The sequence below is a fragment of the Salmo salar genome, chromosome ssa16, assembly GCF_905237065.1.
Source record: "Salmo salar chromosome ssa16, Ssal_v3.1, whole genome shotgun sequence".
Taxonomy (NCBI): domain Eukaryota; kingdom Metazoa; phylum Chordata; class Actinopteri; order Salmoniformes; family Salmonidae; genus Salmo; species Salmo salar.
In genome coordinates, this window is record NC_059457.1 from 74,370,792 (window position 1) to 74,392,838 (window position 22,047).

Consider the following 22,047-nt stretch of genomic DNA (forward strand, 5'->3'; position numbering starts at 1 on the left):
TAAGGTTATTGTCCTGCTGAAAGGTGAATTTGTCTCCCAGTGTCTGTTGGAAAGCAGCACACACAGACTTCCTTCTTTTCACTCTGTCAATTAGGTTAGTATTGTGGAGTAACTACAATGTTGTTGATCCATCCTCAGTTTTCTCCTATCACAGCCATTAAACGCTGTAACTGTTTTAAAGTCACCATTGGCTTCTGAGTGGTTTCCTTCCTCTCCGGCAACAGATTTAGGAAGGACTCCTGGATCTTTGTAATGACTGGGTGTATTGATATACCAAAGTGTAATTAATAACTTCACTAATGGCTTGTAATTAAGCATTTCACGGTAAGTTCTACACCTGTTGTATTCAGTGCAAGTGACAAATAAAATTTGATTTGATATTCAATGTCTGCTTTTTTTTTACCCATCTATCAAAAGGTGCCCTTCTTTGCGAGGCATCTGTTTTTGAAATTCACTGCTCAACTGAGGGACCTTACAGATAATTGTATGTGTGGGGCACAGAGATGAGGTAGTCACTCATGTTAAACACTTTTATTGCACACAGAGTGAGTCCATGCAACTTATTATGTGACTTGTTAAGCAAATATTTACTCATGAGCTTAATTAGGCTTGACATAACAACATGGGTTGAATACTTATTGACTCAAGACAATTAAAACATTTCTGAAAACCTAATTCCACTTTGACAATATTGGTTATTACAGTGACACAAAATCTCAATATAATCTATTTTAAATTCAGGCTGTAACACAACATGTGGGGTGTGAATACTTTCTGAAGGCATTATATATCTTAAATATCCAATATTTGTTCATATTATCATACCCATTGCACAAAAAAAACAAATATTAATACAAAGATATTTAGAGATGTTTCAATGTGGTTGTATAAATGAGACGATGTTAGAGTATCATAGAGGTTCATAGTTTCTGACTCACTACGGTCCCTGATCTGTTCAGAGAGCATGTTCATCCTGCACTATAATACGATAAGTCCAGACTGTAACACCCTGCCTGGTCAGCTGGACTTCTCTTCCTTCTCCTGGCCCACATTGCCCCAGTCTTCCTCCTCCGGTTCTTTGGTTCTCACGAGGTGGGTGGACTGCGAGAGCCCCTGGAAGCCTGCCTTAGGAGGGGGTTCTGTGTCGCTGCCCTTGTGGTGTCCTGATGCTCTGGGACCCAGCCTGGGAGGTGGAAGCAGAGGAGGAGTATTCACAACCTCTTCACCAGGCTCCTGGTCCCTGAGACCAGGGTCATCATTCTCAGAGAGCCTATGAAGTGGGGCAGGGTCTGGAACTTTCCTGGCTCTGGTGAACTGACGACCCTACCCCAGATGCCGACCTCCAGGCCCACCCTGCTCATCGATATAGTCCACCCCAGGGGAGGGGGACTGTTCTCTGGAGAGTAGAGAGGACTTGGCCACATTCTGACAGAGAGAGAAATATTTATTTATCAATAAACATCCTCATTCTTCTATAATTGTTAATCTTAAAGGAAAAAGTGCACTTCTCTTTTGCAAATCTGTATTTTGGATGCAAATGGCATGTTATAGAAGTGTCCGGACGGGTCACTGTCACTACCTGAAAATGTTCACCACAATTAATTTAGATTAGGATCTGTAATATCTATTTCATAATTATTATTATTATGTTTATTGATCAGATGTTATGGATTTTACCACATTTCCCACAACTACCAACGCAATAATGATCATTAACGCAACACTTTTGTGGCCTACGGTATGTAAATATGGCATCTGCACTTTCTGCAAGCAAACAAGTGAGGGGGCTGTGCTGATGTCTACCATTGCTTGGGTATCCAGCAGCTCAATGGCAATCTGCAGCTCCAGCCTCTTATACAGAGCTACAATGCTCTTTTGTCCTTGATCAGAATCCTCCTCAGGAAACAGTCAATAGGGAGGGAGACAAATTATCAAAAAAACAGTAGTTCCTAAACCTCTTTTTATGTTATGATCGACATAAGAATACTAGAACTCAGAGAGACATAAGATACTAGAACTAGAACTCAGAGAGACGTAATATACTAGAACTAGAACTCAGAGAGACACAAGATACTAGAACTAGAACTCAGAGAGACGTAATATACTAGAACTAGAACTCAGAGAGACATAAGATACTAGAACTAGACCTCAGAGAGACATAAGATACTAGAACTAGACCTCAGAGAGACATAAGATACTAGAACTAGACCTCAGAGAGACATAAGATACTAGAACTCAGAGAGACATAAGATACTAGAACTAGAACTCAGAGAGACGTAATATACTAGAACTAGAACTCAGAGAGACATAAGATACTAGAACTAGACCTCAGAGAGACATAAGATACTAGAACTCAGAGAGACATAAGATACTAGAACTAGAATTCAGAGATACATAAGTTACTAGAACTAGAACTCAGAGAGACATAAGATACTAGAACTAGATCTCAGAGAGACATAAGATACTAGAACTAGAACTCAGAGAGACATAAGATACTAGAACTAGACCTCAGAGAGATAAGATACTAGAACTAGACCTCAGAGAGACATAAGATACTAGAACTAGACCTCACAGAGACATAAGATACTAGAACTAGAACTCAGAGAGACATAAGATACTAGAACTAGACCTCAGAGAGACATAAGTTACTAGAACTAGAACTCAGAGAGACATAAGATACTAGAACTAGATCTCAGAGAGACATAAGATACTAGAACTAGAACTCAGAGAGACATAAGATACTAGAACTAGACCTCAGAGAGACATAAGATACTAGAACTAGACCTCAGAGAGACATAAGATACTAGAACTAGAACTCAGAGAGATATAAGATACTAGAACTAGACCTCAGAGAGACATAAGATACTAGACCTCAGAGAGATAAGATACTAGAACTAGACCTCAGAGACATAAGATACTAGACCTCAGAGAGACATAAGATACTAGAACTAGAAGTCAGAGAGACATAAGATACTAGAACTAGACCTCAGAGAGACATAAGATATTAGAACTAGATCTCAGAGAGACATAAGATACTAGAACTAGAACTCAGAGAGACATAAGATACTAGAACTAGACCTCAGAGAGACATAAGATACTAGAACTAGACCTCAGAGAGACATAAGATACTAGAACTAGAACTCAGAGAGATATAAGATACTAGAACTAGACCTCAGAGAGACATAAGATACTAGACCTCAGAGAGATAAGATACTAGAACTAGACCTCAGAGACATAAGATACTAGACCTCAGAGAGACATAAGATACTAGAACTAGAAGTCAGAGAGACATAAGATACTAGAACTAGACCTCAGAGAGACATAAGATATTAGAACTAGACCTCAGAGAGATATAAGATACTAGAACTAGACCTCAGAGAGACATAAGATACTAGAACTAGACCTCAGAGAGACATAAGATACTAGAACTAGACCTCAGAGAGACATAAGATATTAGAACTAGACCTCAGAGAGACATAAGATACTAGACCTCAGAGAGACATAAGATACTAGAACTAGAAGTCAGATAGACATAAGATACTAGAACTAGAAGTCAGAGAGACATAAGATACTAGAACTAGACCTCAGAGAGATATAAGATATTAGAACTAGACCTCAGAGAGACATAAGATACTAGACCTCAGAGAGACATAAGATACTAGAACTAGACCTCAGAGAGACATAAGTTACTAGAACTAGACCTCAGAGAGACATAAGATACTAGACCTCAGAGAGACATAAGATACTAGAACTAGACCTCAGAGAGACATAAGATATTAGAACTAGACCTCAGAGAGACATAAGATACTAGACCTCAGAGAGACATAAGATACTAGAACTAGAACTCAGAGAGACATAAGATACTAGAACTAGATCTCAGAGAGACATAAGATTCTAGACCTCAGAGAGACACAAGATACTAGAACTAGAACTCAGAGAGACATAAGATAATTGTCACGATCGTTATATAAATAATCGGACCAAGGCGCAGCATGAGTAGAGTTCCACATATTTATTACAGTGAAACTTCAAAACAACAAAGAATTAACGAACGTGCAATACCTAGCGCACATAGGCACTCATACAAACAATATCCCACATCGCAGGTGGGAAAAAGAACACACTAATTATGATCCCTAATTAGAGGTAACGATTATCAGCTGCCTCTAACTGGGAACCATACACATACACCAACATAGACATAAACTCACTAGAAATCCCCCTAGTCACGCCCTGACCTAAAACACCATAGAGAACCCCGAGGGCTCTCTATGGTCAGGGCGTGACAATAATAGACCTCAGAGAGACATAAGATACTAGACCTCAGAGAGACATAAGATACTAGAACTAGAACTCAGAGAGACATAAGATACTAGAACTAGAACTCAGAGAGATATAAGATACTAGAACTAGACCTCAGAGAGACATAAGATACTAGACCTCAGAGAGACATAAGATACTAGACCTCAGAGAGATATAAGATACTAGAACTAGACCTCAGAGAGACATAAGATACTAGAACTAGACCTCAGAGAGACATAAGATACTAGAACTAGACCTCAGAGAGACATAAGATACTAGAACTAGACCTCAGAGAGACATAAGACATAAGATACTAGACCTCAGAGAGACATAAGATACTAGAACTAGACCTCAGAGAGACATAAGATACTAGAACTCAGAGAGATATAAGATACTAGAACTAGACCTCAGAGAGACATAAGATACTAGAACTAGACCTCAGAGAGACATAAGATACTAGAACTAGACCTCAGAGAGACATAAGATACTAGACCTCAGAGAGACATAAGATACTAGAACTAGACCTCAGAGAGACATAAGATACTAGAACTCAGAGAGATATAAGATACTAGAACTAGACCTCAGAGAGACATAAGATACTAGAACTAGACCTCAGAGAGACATAAGATACTAGAACTAGACCTCAGAGAGACATAAGATACTAGAACTAGAACTCAGAGAGATATAAGATACTAGACCTCAGAGAGACATAAGATACTAGAACTCAGAGAGATATAAGATACTAGAACTAGACCTCAGAGAGACATAAGATACTAGAACTAGACCTCAGAGAGACATAAGATACTAGACCTCAGAGAGACATAAGATACTAGAACTCAGAGAGATATAAGATACTAGAACTAGACCTCAGAGAGACATAAGATACTAGAACTAGACCTCAGAGAGACATAAGATACTAGAACTAGACCTCAGAGAGACATAAGATACTAGAACTAGACCTCAGAGAGACATAAGATACTAGAACTAGAACTCAGAGAGACATAAGATACTAGAACTAGACCTCAGAGAGACATAAGATACTAGAACTAGACCTCAGAGAGACATAAGATACTAGAACTAGACCTCAGAGACATAAGATACTAGACCTCAGAGAGACATAAGATACTAGAACTAGACCTCAGAGAGACATAAGATACTAGAACTCAGAGAGATATAAGATACTAGAACTAGACCTCAGAGAGACATAAGATACTAGAACTAGACCTCAGAGAGACATAAGATACTAGAACTAGACCTCAGAGAGACATAAGATACTAGACCTCAGAGAGACATAAGATACTAGAACTAGACCTCAGAGAGACATAAGATACTAGAACTCAGAGAGATATAAGATACTAGAACTAGACCTCAGAGAGACATAAGATACTAGAACTAGACCTCAGAGAGACATAAGATACTAGAACTAGACCTCAGAGAGACATAAGATACTAGAACTAGAACTCAGAGAGATATAAGATACTAGACCTCAGAGAGACATAAGATACTAGAACTCAGAGAGATATAAGATACTAGAACTAGACCTCAGAGAGACATAAGATACTAGAACTAGACCTCAGAGAGACATAAGATACTAGACCTCAGAGAGACATAAGATACTAGAACTCAGAGAGATATAAGATACTAGAACTAGACCTCAGAGAGACATAAGATACTAGAACTAGACCTCAGAGAGACATAAGATACTAGAACTAGACCTCAGAGAGACATAAGATACTAGAACTAGACCTCAGAGAGACATAAGATACTAGAACTAGAACTCAGAGAGACATAAGATACTAGAACTAGACCTCAGAGAGACATAAGATACTAGAACTAGACCTCAGAGAGACATAAGATAGACTAGACCTCAGAGAGACACAAGATACTAGAGGGACTAGACACCTCAGAGAGACATAAGATACTAGAACTCAGAGAGACATAAGATACTAGAACTAGACCTCAGAGAGACATAAGATACTAGAACTAGAACTCAGAGAGACATAAGATACTGAACTAGACCTCAGAGAGACATAAGATACTAGAACTAGACCTCAGAGAGACATAAGATACTAGAACTAGAACTCGAGAGACATAAGATACTAGAACTAGACCTCAGAGAGACATAAGATACTAGAACCTCAGAGAGACATAAGATACTAGAACTAGACCTCAGAGAGACATAAGATACTAGAACTAGACCTCAGAGAGACATAAGATACTAGAACTAGAACTCAGAGAGACATAAGATACTAGAACTAGACCTCAGAGAGACATAAGATACTAGAACTAGACCTCAGAGAGACATAAGATACTAGAACTAGACCTCAGAGACATAAGATACTAGACCTCAGAGAGACATAAGATACTAGAACTAGACCTCAGAGAGACATAAGATACTAGAACTAGAACTCAGAGAGACATAAGATACTAGAACTAGACCTCAGAGAGACATAAGATACTAGAACTAGAACTCAGAGAGACATAAGATACTAGAACTAGACTTCAGAGAGACATAAGATACTAGAACTAGACCTCAGAGAGACATAAGATACTAGAACTAGAAGTCAGAGACATAAGATACTAGAACTAGACCTCAGAGAGACATAAGATACTAGAACTCAGAGAGACATAAGATACTAGAACTAGACCTCAGAGAGACATAAGATACTAGAACTAGACCTCAGAGAGACATAAGATACTAGAACTAGAACTCAGAGAGACATAAGATACTAGACCTCAGAGACATAAGATACTAGAACTAGACCTCAGAGAGACATAAGATACTAGAACTAGACCTCAGAGAGACATAAGATACTAGAACTAGACCTCAGAGAGATATAAGATAGTAGACCTCAGAGAGACACAAGATACTAGAACTAGAACTAGACCTCAGAGAGACATAAGATACTAGACCTCAGAGAGACATAAGATACTAGAACTAGACCTCAGAGAGACATAAGATACTAGAACTAGACCTCAGAGAGATATAAGATACTAGACCTCAGAGAGACATAAGATACTAGAACTAGAACTAGACCTCAGAGAGACATAAGATACTAGAACTAGACCTCAGAGAGACATAAGATACTAGAACTAGACCTCAGAGAGACATAAGATACTAGAACTAGACCTCAGAGAGACATAAGATACTAGACCTCAGAGAGACATAAGATACTAGAACTAGATCTCATCGAGACATAAGATACTAGAACTAGAACTCAGAGAGACATAAGATACTAGAACTAGACCTCAGAGAGACATAAGATACTAGAACTAGACCTCAGAGAGACATAAGATACTAGAACTAGACCTCAGAGAGATATAAGATACTAGACCTCAGAGAGACATAAGATACTAGAACTAGAACTCAGAGAGACATAAGTTACTAGAACTAGAACTCAGAGAGACATAAGATACTAGAACTAGACCTCAGAGAGACATAAGATACTAGAACTAGAACTCAGAGAGACATAAGATACTAGAACTAGACTTCAGAGAGACATAAGATACTAGAACTAGACCTCAGAGAGACATAAGATACTAGAACTAGAAGTCAGAGACATAAGATACTAGAACTAGACCTCAGAGAGACATAAGATACTAGAACTCAGAGAGACATAAGATACTAGAACTAGACCTCAGAGAGACATAAGATACTAGAACTAGACCTCAGAGAGACATAAGATACTAGAACTAGAACTCAGAGAGACATAAGATACTAGACCTCAGAGACATAAGATACTAGAACTAGACCTCAGAGAGACATAAGATACTAGAACTAGACCTCAGAGAGACATAAGATACTAGAACTAGACCTCAGAGAGATATAAGATAGTAGACCTCAGAGAGACACAAGATACTAGAACTAGAACTAGACCTCAGAGAGACATAAGATACTAGACCTCAGAGAGACATAAGATACTAGAACTAGACCTCAGAGAGACATAAGATACTAGAACTAGACCTCAGAGAGATATAAGATACTAGACCTCAGAGAGACATAAGATACTAGAACTAGAACTAGACCTCAGAGAGACATAAGATACTAGAACTAGACCTCAGAGAGACATAAGATACTAGAACTAGACCTCAGAGAGACATAAGATACTAGAACTAGACCTCAGAGAGACATAAGATACTAGACCTCAGAGAGACATAAGGTACTAGAACTAGATCTCATCGAGACATAAGATACTAGAACTAGAACTCAGAGAGACATAAGATACTAGAACTAGACCTCAGAGAGACATAAGATACTAGAACTAGACCTCAGAGAGACATAAGATACTAGAACTAGACCTCAGAGAGATATAAGATACTAGACCTCAGAGAGACATAAGATACTAGAACTAGAACTCAGAGAGACATAAGTTACTAGAACTAGAACTCAGAGAGACATAAGATACTAGAACTAGACCTCAGAGAGACATAAGATACTAGAACTAGACCTCAGAGAGACATAAGATACTAGACCTCAGAGAGACATAAGATACTAGAACTAGACCTCAGAGAGATATAAGATACTAGAACTCAGAGAGACATAAGATACTAGAACTCAGAGAGACATAAGATACTAGAACTAGAACTCAGAGAGACATAAGATACTAGAACTAGATCTCATCGAGACATAAGATACTAGAACTAGAACTCAGAGAGACATAAGATACTAGAACTAGATCTCAGAGAGACATAAGATACTAGAACTAGAACTCAGAGAGACATAAGATACTAGAACTAGAATTCAGAGAGATATAAGATACTAGAACTAGACCTCAGAGAGACATAAGATACTAGAACTAGACCTCAGAGAGACATAAGATACTAGAACTAGATCTCAGAGAGACATAAGATACTAGAACTAGAACTCAGAGAGACATAAGATACTAGACCTCAGAGAGACATAAGTTACTAGAACTAGAATTCAGAGAGACATAAGATACTAGACCACAGCGGTCCCAGTCTGAATGGGCATGGAAGGGTAGAAGATAACAACGCCTTGGATTAACTATCTAAACAAAATGATTGATGGTAAATTGGTTATCTAACTAGCTACCTTCCCTGATGTGAACCTTGACATTAATGGTGTTTATGTTGCGATTGGTCATTAGAATGTGCATTAATTTCATCAAGGGCCAAATGGCGATATCCTGTGTGAAAGGTCACAAGTCACACAACTGAAATCCTCTTCATATCATATATGCATCAACTTGTTTTTGTGCACCGCAGTGTTCTGAATGGACTAGCATTATATATGCACGGGCTGCCATGTTCAAATTCCATACCTGGATGAAGACAGTTAATATGATGATGGCGATGGATGCAGTAACAAATCAATAATTTTGCTGGATGTTGTCTAGCAAGGTAAAGACTAGGGCAAAGCAGATGGCCCCTCACAGGCCATGTTGAAGGGAACGGTACGGAAAGGGTTAACAATTTGAGTCAAGACTCTCACACCTGGAAGAGAGCGAGAACACAGAAGAAGGAGTGGAGCTGTGTGTAGAGTATATGAGACACACACACACACACACACACACACACACACACACACACACACACACACACACACACACACACACACACACACACACACACACACATTAACAAGTGACATCAACAAGGGATCATAGCTTTCACCTGCATTGACCTGGTCAGTCTATGTCATGGAAAGAGCCAGGTGTTCATAATGTTTTGTACACTCAGTGTATATGTGTGTTAACACACTCCCACCATGATGCTGGAGATGAAGAACAGCTCAGCCACCAGGTAGGCTGGGTAAGTGTACATGAAGACGAAGAGCGGTTTGATCTCGAGGACGTTAGCCGTAAAGCGCATAGTGAACGCAGCCACATAGAAAACCAGGAAGCCGACGGCCAGTCCGCCGATGCCCACCACGAAGAACCTAGCTACGCCCATAAACACATCCACCGACTCCACTGGCATGTCATCTGGCATGTCAGCCACGAAGGTGAACATGTTGTACAGCAGCTGGCCAGAGAGAGAGAGAGGAGGAGGAAGAGAGCGTCATCATCAATTATTGACCTTTATTCTATCGGGTGCAAAATTCTATCGGTTGAGAAATATGACTCTTTATAGTCAGGAATCAAATACCACCCACTGCAAAAAAAACAGACACTTTCACTGACTAAAGGCATTTGAAGGATCCGAAGCATCTGTCTCAGGAAGGTATGGTGTCAACCAAAGCCTTCGCTCCTTTTGGTTTACTGTTCCTCCAGTGTTCAGGTCAAACCGTAGTGAAAGTAGTAGATGTATCACTGTGGTAGAAGGGTAAAGCTGCTGAACAATTCCTATTAACCATTTTATCTTTCCCAGGCTTAAACTCTGGGGCTATGTCTTAATCAGTGTTGAATGGCTTCTTTACCTCCTCTCCTTACCTCCTTTCCTTTCCGCCTCTCCTTTCTTCCTTACCATTGATCTGAACGAACATGACATGTGAAGGCAATATGGGGGAAATATATCCAATTGTTTCAGTTTTTAGTGATCACGAAGCAAAGGAAAGGAGGCAAGGGGGCGTGGAGGAAAGGAGCATTGAGACACGGCTAGGCCCTCTCCAGCTTATAGTGAAACTCCTTGTCATGCTGAAACTGCAGAGCAACAAAGACAGCAGTAACTGTACAGTAACTGTACGCCTGAGGCTACTGAAGCTACAAGCTTAAACCACTGCGTCACTCGGGAGACCCGACCCTAATACATTTAGACACCGCGAACATAGCTACCGGGTCCACCACAAAGATGATGGAGGCAAACAGCAGGTTCTCCTGCAGATCGGTGTCCTTCAACCAGAATGCCTCAATCCGGCAGATGACATAGAGAGACAGGCCAATGCCAATGCTGTTCCACAGGGTGCACAACACAGCATAGCACAACACCGTGCCCACCTTCTCTAAGAAGGTCCGGGTGGGCAGGAAGTAGCTGTTGTTGAGGACGATGGAGGAAGCATGTAGAGGAAAAAGACGATGGGGCTGAGGACCGCAGGGGGCTCCTCCTTGAATGAGTGTATGCCAAGAGTGTGCTAAGCTGTCATCAAGGCAAAGGTTGGCTACTTTGAAGAATCTAAAATCTATTATGATTTGTTTATCACTTTTTTGGTTACCACATGATTCCATATGTGTTATTTCATAGTTTTGATGTCGTCACTATTATTCTACAATGTAGAAAATAGTAATAATAAAGAAAAACCCTTGAATGAGTAGGTTTGTCCAAACTTACAGTACCAGTCAAAAGTTATGTCCATCCAATGGAATGTCAAAATGAAAAAAGAAATGGCATCACATAATTATGCACAATAAAGTTGTCGTTCTAACATTATCGCTGACCTGTCAAATGTTGATATAACTTTTGTCCATCCAATGTAATGTCAATATGAACAAAAAAAATTAAATGACATAACTATGCACAATAAAGTTGCCTTTCTAACATTATTGCTGCCATGTCTGTCACTCTGTATTAAAATATGAAAGACTACAAGGTTACTTTAGGAGGTGCTCCCCAACTAAGTAAATTAGCTTTCTAGTGATGTAGGCTAGCTCAGAAAGCACAGGAGCTTGGCTGAATACAAAAACACAAATTCCTTGAGTTCATTTTACTGAAGAAAATGTTTGTACTATTCAAATCATATTGTTTGTCAGGTTTAAAGGAAAATGATTACACCATAAACATTATTGATGTTTCAATTATAAATCACAGAAGGCTTCCAAAGGGGTTCTTTGACTGATCCTAGTAGAACCCTTTTTGGTTCCAGGTCGAACCCTTTTGGAAAGTGTACTGCATGGAACCCAAAATGGTTCTACCTGGAACTAAAAGGGTTCTACCTTGAACCAAAAATGGTTCTTCAAAGGGTGCTTCTTTGGGGATAGCCAAAGAGCCCTTTTAGGTTCTAGATCAGTGTTCACCAAGTCTTGTACCCCCAACAGTACACATTTTCATTGTAGCCCTGAACAAACACACCTCATTCAACTCATTGAGGGCTTGATGATTAGCTGACAAGTTGAATCAGGTGTGCTTGTCCAGCGTTACAATATAAATGTGTACTGTTGGGGGTACTGGAGGACCTGGGTTGAGAAACGCTGCTCTAGATAGTACATTTTCTTTTATGAGAATAGAGACCACACAGATGTGAAAGCTGCAACTGCAAATTGTGGCCACATGATGGTAGTACAGCTTAATCTAACTGTGAACTGAAGAAGAAGAACGCATACTTAATCAATAAGGCTCGAGGGCGTGTGATATATGTCCAATATACCACAGCTAAGGGCTGTTCTTAAGCACGACGCAACGTGGAGTATACTGGTATATTGGCCATATATCACAAACCCCCGAGGTGCCTTATTGCTATTATAAACTGGTTAGAAATGTAATTAGAGAAGTGAAAATACATGTTTTGTCATACCCGTGATATACCAAGGCTTTCAGCCAATCAGCATTCAGGGCTCAAACCACCCAGTTTGTAATAGTAATAACCAGTGATATGCTCAGATAATGACATATGATAACATTTGAAATGACTGTAATAATGACTGTCTATGCAGGGCAGGAACATAATGCTGGACCATAGCTTACTGGAGCCAAGATGTTGCAAAGATAGACTTAAAACAAGGATTTAGCCTTCCTACAGGATTTAGCCAGGATTCATCACAGGCCTGGCTGAATTACTGTACAGCATCCCTCAACCACAAGAGAGTGAAGCCATTTTTATTTGAGACAGATAACTTTTATAATAATAATGATAATTATAATAATAATGTATGCCATTTAACGGATGCTTTTATCCATGTAAGTGTATTTGTATCAGTTCAATCATAGCATAGACTCATATCTTGATTATATTCTGTAGCCTGATTTTCCCAATGTCATTGACTTCTGTTTTGAATCTAAATATAGTTCTTCATCGTGCCTTTTATTGGTCATTCCAAAATCGAATTAGATTTTTTCCCAGGACACTGTGCAAAGATGTAGCCTATCGTGATTTACTGAAAATAGATTTGTCTTCAATAAAGTTGTCCTTCTGAATGTGCCTCAGACTCAAGTAGGGGGAGGTTCCTTTGATGAAGTTGCAACGTCACATGATACAATGTAGCGGAGAGGCGAGGCGGGATCACACTGCGGAGTGCACAGACAGGCTGGAAACAAATGTAACAAGCGAGCGTCAACACCAACGGCTGTCTTTTCCCACCAAATTAATTGTCATCTAACGTCGTAGAAAGGTTTGTGTCTTCATCTTGAAATGCAGTTATCTGGTTAGTTGGAGAGGCAGGAGAAGTCGCCATGAGAAGGTTAGCATATTAGCTAATTTGCTCATTAATTGTTTACACCTCCTTGCAAAAAAGCTTCAACTTCAAAGTTGTATTCTTCTCTGTATAGTCAGTTATCACCCATATGCTTTTTATTTATTGTGGTCTACAGCTAGTTATTGCCTAAGATACGTTTAGGTATGAACACCACCTGCAACTTAGGCTAGTCGTCTTATTTTCACGCTATGTTTTCATGTGGGAAGAGGGGAGCGAGCAGAGGATGCGCACTCTGCCTCCAATGACCAAGACATACGGGGCTTTTAATGTGGATGGACATTGTATTCTTTCCTAGGCATCCTATGTATTCTTTACTGGTATTTTATGACTGTATCTGCAGTCAGGCTGTGACATTATATCCGTAGCCCACTGGGTGCCTGTCTCTTTGTTCATCCACTTAAACACTCTTGGACCATGATAAACCATATTCTAGTATTTTATTGAATAATCTATTACCGTGAAATTCTCTCAGCCAACATTCATTATCAACATGACGGGTTCTTGGCATTTCCAGGGCAGCATTGTACGTTCAAATCTATGACGACTGTGTTTTGTGTTGGCTGATCTTGAATGGTGGAGTTAAGGGGGTTCTAGTTACTGAAAGTGGATGTGGTGGGTTATATAAGCCTGTTGGCAGAGTGGTGGTGCGGTTGACAGCCCTTTCCTACAGAGCCTCAGTTAGTTCCACATGGCTAAAATGAAAACAAACGGTGCCATGTGTCAGCTATACAGACCAGATGGGTGCATTATTGAACACTCTCTCAGCAGCATCACCACCACCTGTGCAGTCTTCTACCAACGCTTTAACTGTAACTCTGTTTTCTTCTAGTGCTGTTTTCTTGTAAGATTACTATTGAATTTATTTTATACATTGATGTGTGTGTGTTATCAGTATCAACACAGCCACTGTAATTGTATTGTAAATCATCAGGTTGTGACACAGGCTGAAGTGGACAGTGAGCGTCCAGAGGAGTTCGTTATGAACCGGTGAAACCTCATCCATGTGATTTATCACCATTCATCCTCAGCAGTGTTATCTCTGACCTGGATCTGAGAGTGTAAAATGTGTATATGCATGGCTCCCTTGTAAAAGAGACCTTGGTCTCAATGGGACTCAGCAACAGGCCTACCTACACAGGCTCCTATCACACAGCTTGTTGAAATCCCTGAGAATAGCAGGAGGTTGGTTGTACCTTCATTGGGGAGGAGGGCTCATAGTAATGGCTGGAACAGGATCAATGGAATGGTATGAAATTCATCAAACACATGGTTGCCACATCACTCAACTGTTTGTCTACTTTCAAATTGGCACCGTATACCCTAGTATATTTTGCACTACTCTTGACCGTGTGTAGTACACTATATATAGGGTGTCGTTTCGGACACAGCCTTTGTACTGCTGGATTAGCTCTGTCTCACATGGACCAAAGTGAAGATAATGTGTGTTTGTGGCGCTATGATAAGAACAACTGATGAACATGACCAAGTGAAAAATGACATCAGTTTGAGAGGCATACTTCAGTCCATGGCCAGAGGTGACAGCCCTTAGCTGCCTTTGCTGCGTGCTAGTTTGCATACATAGTTACATTAGCATGATTTACTAATAATTCATTCAACTTTTGTAGCGCTATTTATTCCATAACGATTCTCAAAGAGATTTTTAAAGAAAAGAAAAGACACCAGTCATGAGATGGGCAGTCATTAGAGGGTTGGTAAAGTCCATGGCTTGAGTGGTTATCTGAATTGATGACCACTACAAATCACGTGAGTGGAGTGAGGTCGTAAAGGCAGACTCAGTGGTTTCCTGGTAGGAGCCATCAGAGCCAAGGTCAAGGGGAGGGGACATGCTTATTGATTGAGAGGAAGCTTACGACCAGGCATCTGGAAAGACCAGGCGCTGTTTCTGAGACTACTCCCAGTTGGCTTGACTAGGCTGTTGCTCGCAAGATTCTACAGTGATTTGTAAACGACTACAGTACTACATTGTACTAAGTTGGGCACTGTAGTTTTGCGATTCAAAATAGTAGCTAGCTACCTCTCGCTCGCGCGCATACAGACCCTGAGGCCACTGTGTATGTACTGTATGTATGGGGGAGTGCTGTGACTCAGCGATGGAATTTTTCTCCCACTGGGCTCAGAGGGCAACCAGGAGCCTGTTGATTAATCTCGCTCTCGCTCTCTCTCGCTCTCAATAAATAAGCTCAGAGAAGACACTTAAGATTCATATCAGTATTAAACACAGTGAATCTGACACACACAGCCAGTTGAATGCTCTGCCTACTCTGTTGCTCTTATAAGCCAATAATAGCTTCCCACATAAACACACACTCAATCAGGCTCATGCATGTTACGTCACTCATGCATGTTACACACTACACTCAACTCCTCTGCACTCTCATGTCGTCATACACTCTTCTCCAACACACACTTTCTATGGTTGCAGACAGCAATAGCTACTCTGCCTCGCTGCATTGCCTTGCCTGTCTTTGCTGTTTTACACTGAAATCCTTTACACCTGAACCAAAGTTGTTGTTTTGGGGATCTGCGCTGACAGGTCTGTAGTCAAGTAGTGGCGGGTGCTATCCCGAGTCCACTGTGTCTCAAATGACACCCTGTACCCTACAGGGGCGGTTCTGGGGTGGGGGGGGCAGTGCCCCTGTGACAACAATTTTGGCCCCCATAAATGTGGAGTATGAAATTTGTTACATAAAAATTATTTTTGCTATCGTTCTTTTTTACATCCGTTATTAGACAGTGGCAACGCGGAACACTAATGATTATGAACATGGTCTTTTGCCTGCTAATTCCTGCAATGCAGTGAAGAAAACGATATGACAACAATAACGTCTAATGTAACTGGCCCCTCTAACAGTACAACTGGCCCCAGCTTGGGCCCCCCCAGTTGAAATGGTCTCGAACCGCCACTGGTACACTAAGATATGCACTACTTTTGACTAGTGCCCATAATTCTCTGGTCAAAAGTAGTGCACTTTATAGGGAATAGGGTGCCGTTTGGGACATAAACCTCTGCGTTTCCCTCTTATGCAACGGACTGAATTATTGATGATGTCAGGGTAAATGGAGACCATAAATCCACATGTGCAGAAAAGTGAAACCTGCCGTTGGTCAAGTCGGTCTGGCCCTACACTAAACGATACTAAGGATAGGACCCCTGGAGAGAGGGAGAGCGTGACTGCAAACTTGACACAGTGCAGGGAGCAGGGAAGTGTTCTCCCGCCACCACATTTGATTATTTATTGGTCTGGGAATCAACAACATGTGGCAGGCCTACAGCATACAGCTCTTTCACAGTTTCTTCCTGGAAGTTTCCCAAATCACTGAGGAGGTTCTGGTGTAGGGTTTAGGATGGGAACAGTGACACCTCTCCCCTTCATTCCCTTCCTCGTCTGGACAAAGCCCGTCTGGGTCCTGTCAGCCCAGTTTGTCACGAAGCATCCACAGTCCCATCTGTCCCTGTCCCTTCCTGTCCCTCTCCCTGTGTATTTCTGCTGGAGAACAGTGTCAGCCAGAGAGAAGACATTACCTTATCAGTCTGCTTCTCTTAGCTACTGCAGGGATAAGGAGGGGGAGAGGGACAGATGGGGAGAGGGAGGGTGAAGGAGGCAGGCAGAAAGTATGAGAGCAAGTGAGGAAGGGATGAAGAAATTGGGAGGGGGAGCGAGATGGGTGTAATATTCATGTGTAAACATACTGAATTATAATTGGATGCATTTTACCGCTGTATCATACTGTGCTATGATTGGTTAAGACCACCCAGATGGTTAGGTCATGGTCAGTTGATCATGGTTAGAGATAAGTGAACATGCCAGTTGTAGCTAGCTAATAAAGAGCTACGTTAAGAAATATCCTGTAGTACGGCATTTTATTATTTTGTACAAAGCGTGCAAAACAAGACATGGTGTCAGAGTAAAAGGTCTTAAAAGATGGATTTTGCTTGTTCCTTCACCTCGAATGGACTGGGAGTCTACAAACTGACCCGATGCATGGCGTAAGTACAAACAGCATGTGGAGCTGATGTTCACGGGTCCTCTGAAGGGAAGAGGAGAAGAGGGGAAAATGCAGCTACCTGCTCCTTTGGATCGGTGAAAAAGGGAGAGATATTTACAACACATGGACACTTACCGAGGCTGAATCAAAGGTACTGAAAACATACTACGGTCGTTTTGAAGCATATGTTGTGCCGAAGACCAATAGGATTTTCCCTAGGTACAACTTCCATGAGAAAGTACAGGGAGCTAGCGAGTCTTTTGAACAGTTTGTGACTGAGCTGCGTCTGCTTGTGAAAGACTGTGATTATGCAAACAAGGATGAGATGGTCAGGGACCGTATTGTATTTGGAATACACTCACCGCGAGTGAGAAACTTTTGAAAGTTGGGTCTGAGCTAACGCTGGACAAAGCTATCGACATAGCCAGATCTCACGAGCTAGCACAGGCTCAGATGACCATTTCGCGCGGCAGCACGAGCGCATCACGTGAACAAGCAGTGCACGCAGTCAGGCAGACATCAAAGCACACCTCCGGTGCCCAGAGAGCGGTTTTAGAATGGAGAGAGAGAGACTCAAAACGCCCCAAAACATGTGGATATTGTGGATACAAAGTGCATGGCGAACAAGGAAATTGCCCAGCTAAAGGCAAACGGTGTACTAAATGTGGTAAATGGAATCACTTTGCAAAAGTGTGCAGAGCTTACCGTGGAAAAACAGTACACTCAGTGAGTGAAGATGAAATGTCAAAGAGTCAAACGCTGATGAAGTGTTTATTGATTCAGTGACACAGAAAAGTCATATCAGAGACAGAGCAAGCCTTTGCTGACATTGAGATAGGAACACAAGGCACAGAGCTAAAGTTCAAACTAGACACTGGTGCACAAGTAAACATTATTCCTCTGAATAAGTACCACAGCTTGACATCTGAGTGTGAGCTACTGCCCACCATGCGCAGACTGACTGGTTATGGTGGTGAACAGCTCCCAGTAAAAGGCACATGCACTTTCAAATGCAAATACAAGGAAAGTGACATGATGTTGGACTTTTACGTTGTTAACACTAGAGCACCTGCAGTGCTAGGTCTTAAAGCATGTTTAGACATGGACCTCATCAAGCTAGTTTTATCAGTGACAGCACCAGTAGAGACAGAAAATGTACTGGAGGAGTTTGCTGATGTTTTTACAGGAAAATGATTATTCCCAGGAGAATGTACCATTCACTTCGACCCAGACGTAACCCCTGTGGTCTACCCACCCAGAAAGATCCCCCTTGCTCTCCGTGCCCGTCTGAAGAAAGCGTTGGAGAGCATGGAGCAATCTGACATAGTCACCAAGGTTACAGAACCGACTGACTGGGTAAACGCGTTAGTGATGGTGGAGAAACCACGCACAGGCAAGCTCCGAGTATGTCTCGACCCAAGAGACTTGAACAAGGCTATCAAACGGCCCCATTACCCTTTACCGACGCTAGATGGTATCACGCACAAGCTAGCGGGAGCACACTACTTCAGTGTCATGGACGCTAGATCAGGCTACTGGGCTATCAAGCTCACAGAAGAGTCATCTAAGCTCACAACATTCAACACACTGTTTGGACGCTACAGGTTCCGTCGCCTGCCTTTTGGGATTGTCTCAGCCCAAGACGAGTTTAAGCGAAAGATCGACGAAGTGTACGAAGGCTTCGACGAGGTTGTGGCAATTGTGGACGACATCCTTGTTTATGGTCGAACCAAAGAGGAGCACGACCGAAACCTCCGCGCGATGCTGCAAAGGTCCTGTGAGAGAGGAGTCCGGCTCAACCCCGAGAAGAGCACAGTCGGCGCTACAGAGGTCAGCTACTTCGGACATCTTCTCACAGCGAATGGAATCAAGCCAGATCCACAGAAGATCTCAGCAATAAAAGAACTTGGAGCCACCAAAGAACCGTGCAGAGCTGGAAACAGTGCTTGGCATGGTCAACTACTTAGCCAAGTTCGCACCCAGCCTCTCCAATGCTAATGCACCCCTGCGTCAACTGCTAAAGCAGTCCAGTGAGTTTCTCTGGGACAAGCAACACGACATTGCTTTCCAGAGTGTGAAAGACTTGATCACGAGAGAACCAGGACCAATCCTTGCCTACTACGACCCCAACAAAGAGCTCAGACTCCAAGTGGACGTGTCGCAGTATGGACTAGGTGCAGTGCTACTGCCAGAAGGAAAGCCCATCGGCTACGCTTCCAAATCTCTGACTGTGAAATCAACTACGCTCAAATTGAAAAGGAGCTCTATGCCATTCTGTTCGGATGTAAACGTTTCCATCAGTACATATAAGGACGACAAGTCATTATGAAATCTGACCACAAGCCCCTTGAGTCAATCATGAGGAAACCACTAGCCGCAGCACGGCCAAGGCTACAGAGAATGATCCTTCAACTACAAAAATATGACTTCTCAATCACTCACCGTCCAGGCAAAGACATCCCTGTCACAGACACACTCTCCAGGAAGTTACTTACCTACAAGGACAGCAGTCTCAGTGAAGGCATGGACATGCAAGTGCACACTGTGTACAGCAACTTACCAGTTAGTGACACAAAACTGAAGGAGATCCAAGCAGAAACAGAAAAGGACTCAACTCACACAGCTGAGGAAAGTCATACAGGATGGATGGCCTGAGGAGAGGAGAAAATGCCCTCAGAGCGTCTCAGAATTCTGGAACCATTGTGATGAACTATCACAGATCAACGGAATCATTTTCAAAGGAGAGAAAATCATTATTCCTACCAGTCTCAGAGAAGAGATTTTGACAAAGATCCATGCTGGACACATGGGCATGGAAAAGTGCAAACAGAGAGCACGGGACATTTTGTTTTGGCCCGGAATGTGCAAACAAATAGTGGACATTGTTGGTAAATGCGCCATCTGTCTTGAACGACGCCCCTCAAACACCAAAGAGCCAATGTTACCTCACTGTATCCAAGACCGACCCTGGCAGGTCGTGGCAACAGATCTGTTCACCTGGAACAACGAGGACTACATCGTAACAGTGGACTACTACAGCAGATACTTCAAACTCGACAAGCTTCACAGCACCACATCTGCAGCTGTGATACACAAGCTGAAAGCAGCCTTTGCCAGGCATGGCATTGTAGAGACTTTAATATCTGACAATGGGCCCTGTTACAAATCAAATGAGTTTGAATCCTTCACAAAAGCATGGGAGTTCACACATGTCACCACAAGCCCACATTACCCTCAAAGTAATGGCCTTGCTGAAAAATCTGTGCAGATTGCTAAATCACTCATGGACAAAGCAAAAGCAGACGAGAGACCCCGACCTCAGTCTCTTGAATACAGCAACACTCCAGTTGACAACTTCAAATCACCAGCCCAGCTGTTGATGAGCCGCAGACTTCGCTCAATCCTTCCCAGCACCAACCAGCAGCTGCAACCTGAGGTCGTCAGCTACAAGGAAATGCATGAAAAACGTGCACAGAGACAACAACAACAAAAGCGATACTACGACAGGTCAGCTAGACCACTGCCACCACTGATCGACGGAGAGTCAGTCAGAATCCAGGAGCATGGCCTCTGGAAGCCAGCAGTCGTCATCCAGCCAGCTGACACTGAACGTTCATATCACGTCTGCACAGCAGAAGGAGCGGTGTACCGCCGCAATCGTCGTCACCTACTGAACACAAAAGAACAACACACTGATGAGATGAACTGTTCCCCTGAAAGAGAACGTGATGGACTAAACACACACACAGCACAACATACACCATACTTACCTGCAACACCACAAGAACTGTTGACTGACACAGTAGCATGCTCAGCATCATATCGCACAAGGTCAGGAAGAGGTCAAGCCCAGAGCTGTCCTCGACCTGTGAAATGTCAAAGGGTGTAGGCGGATCGCTGCCCTAAGAGTTCCAGACTGTAAACTTGTTATTGAAAGTTCACTTGAAATGCTTTGGTATTGTATTTGTTTGAAATGTTAAGATGTCATTTCTACAGTGAAAGCTGAGTTGCTGAGAATCCCTTGTTTGAAAAGTAACAGTATGTTGGATCATTGGTTCAGAGTCTGTTGATTCAGTTGTAGTATGCAATATAAATGGTTACTTACATTGAGTTCAAACTACAGAGCATGTATTCAAAAGAAACACTTAGAATATGTAAAACATTTTTATTTTGTTTTAAAGGGGGGATGTAATATTCATTACATTTACATTACATTTTAGTCATTTAGCAGACGCTCTTATCCAGAGCGACTTACAGTAGTGAATACATACATTTCATTTCATGCATTTTTTTGAAGGGCCCGGCGGTGCGGTGAAGAGCTACGTTAAGAAATATCCTGTAGTACTGCATTTTATTATTTTGTACAAAGCGTGCAAAACAAGACAATGGGGAGAGTGTAAGCAGTGATGATGATGCTGCTGCGTGTGGGTTT

At 41.8% G+C, this 22,047-nt stretch overlaps 1 protein-coding gene and 1 pseudogene across 15 annotated transcripts in view; one reads left to right on the forward strand and one right to left on the reverse strand.

The window, feature by feature from the left end:
• Positions 1-1,017: 1,017 nt before the first annotated feature.
• On the reverse strand, positions 1,018-21,436 carry LOC106574636 (sodium/hydrogen exchanger 2-like; annotated as a pseudogene).
• Positions 13,369-22,047, forward strand: part of LOC106574620 (inositol polyphosphate-4-phosphatase type I A-like) — a 48,294-nt gene continuing 39,615 nt past the window's right edge. For 8 of the 15 annotated variants that reach the window (XM_045697785.1, XM_045697776.1, XM_045697782.1 and 5 more), the window contains exon 1: positions 13,369-13,523. The gene's annotated coding sequence lies outside the window, so the exon portion shown is untranslated. Of the gene's footprint in view, positions 13,524-13,573; positions 13,593-22,047 lie in introns of those variants that run through there. The other 7 variants (XM_045697783.1, XM_045697784.1, XM_045697788.1 and 4 more) reach the window with 2 other exon arrangements.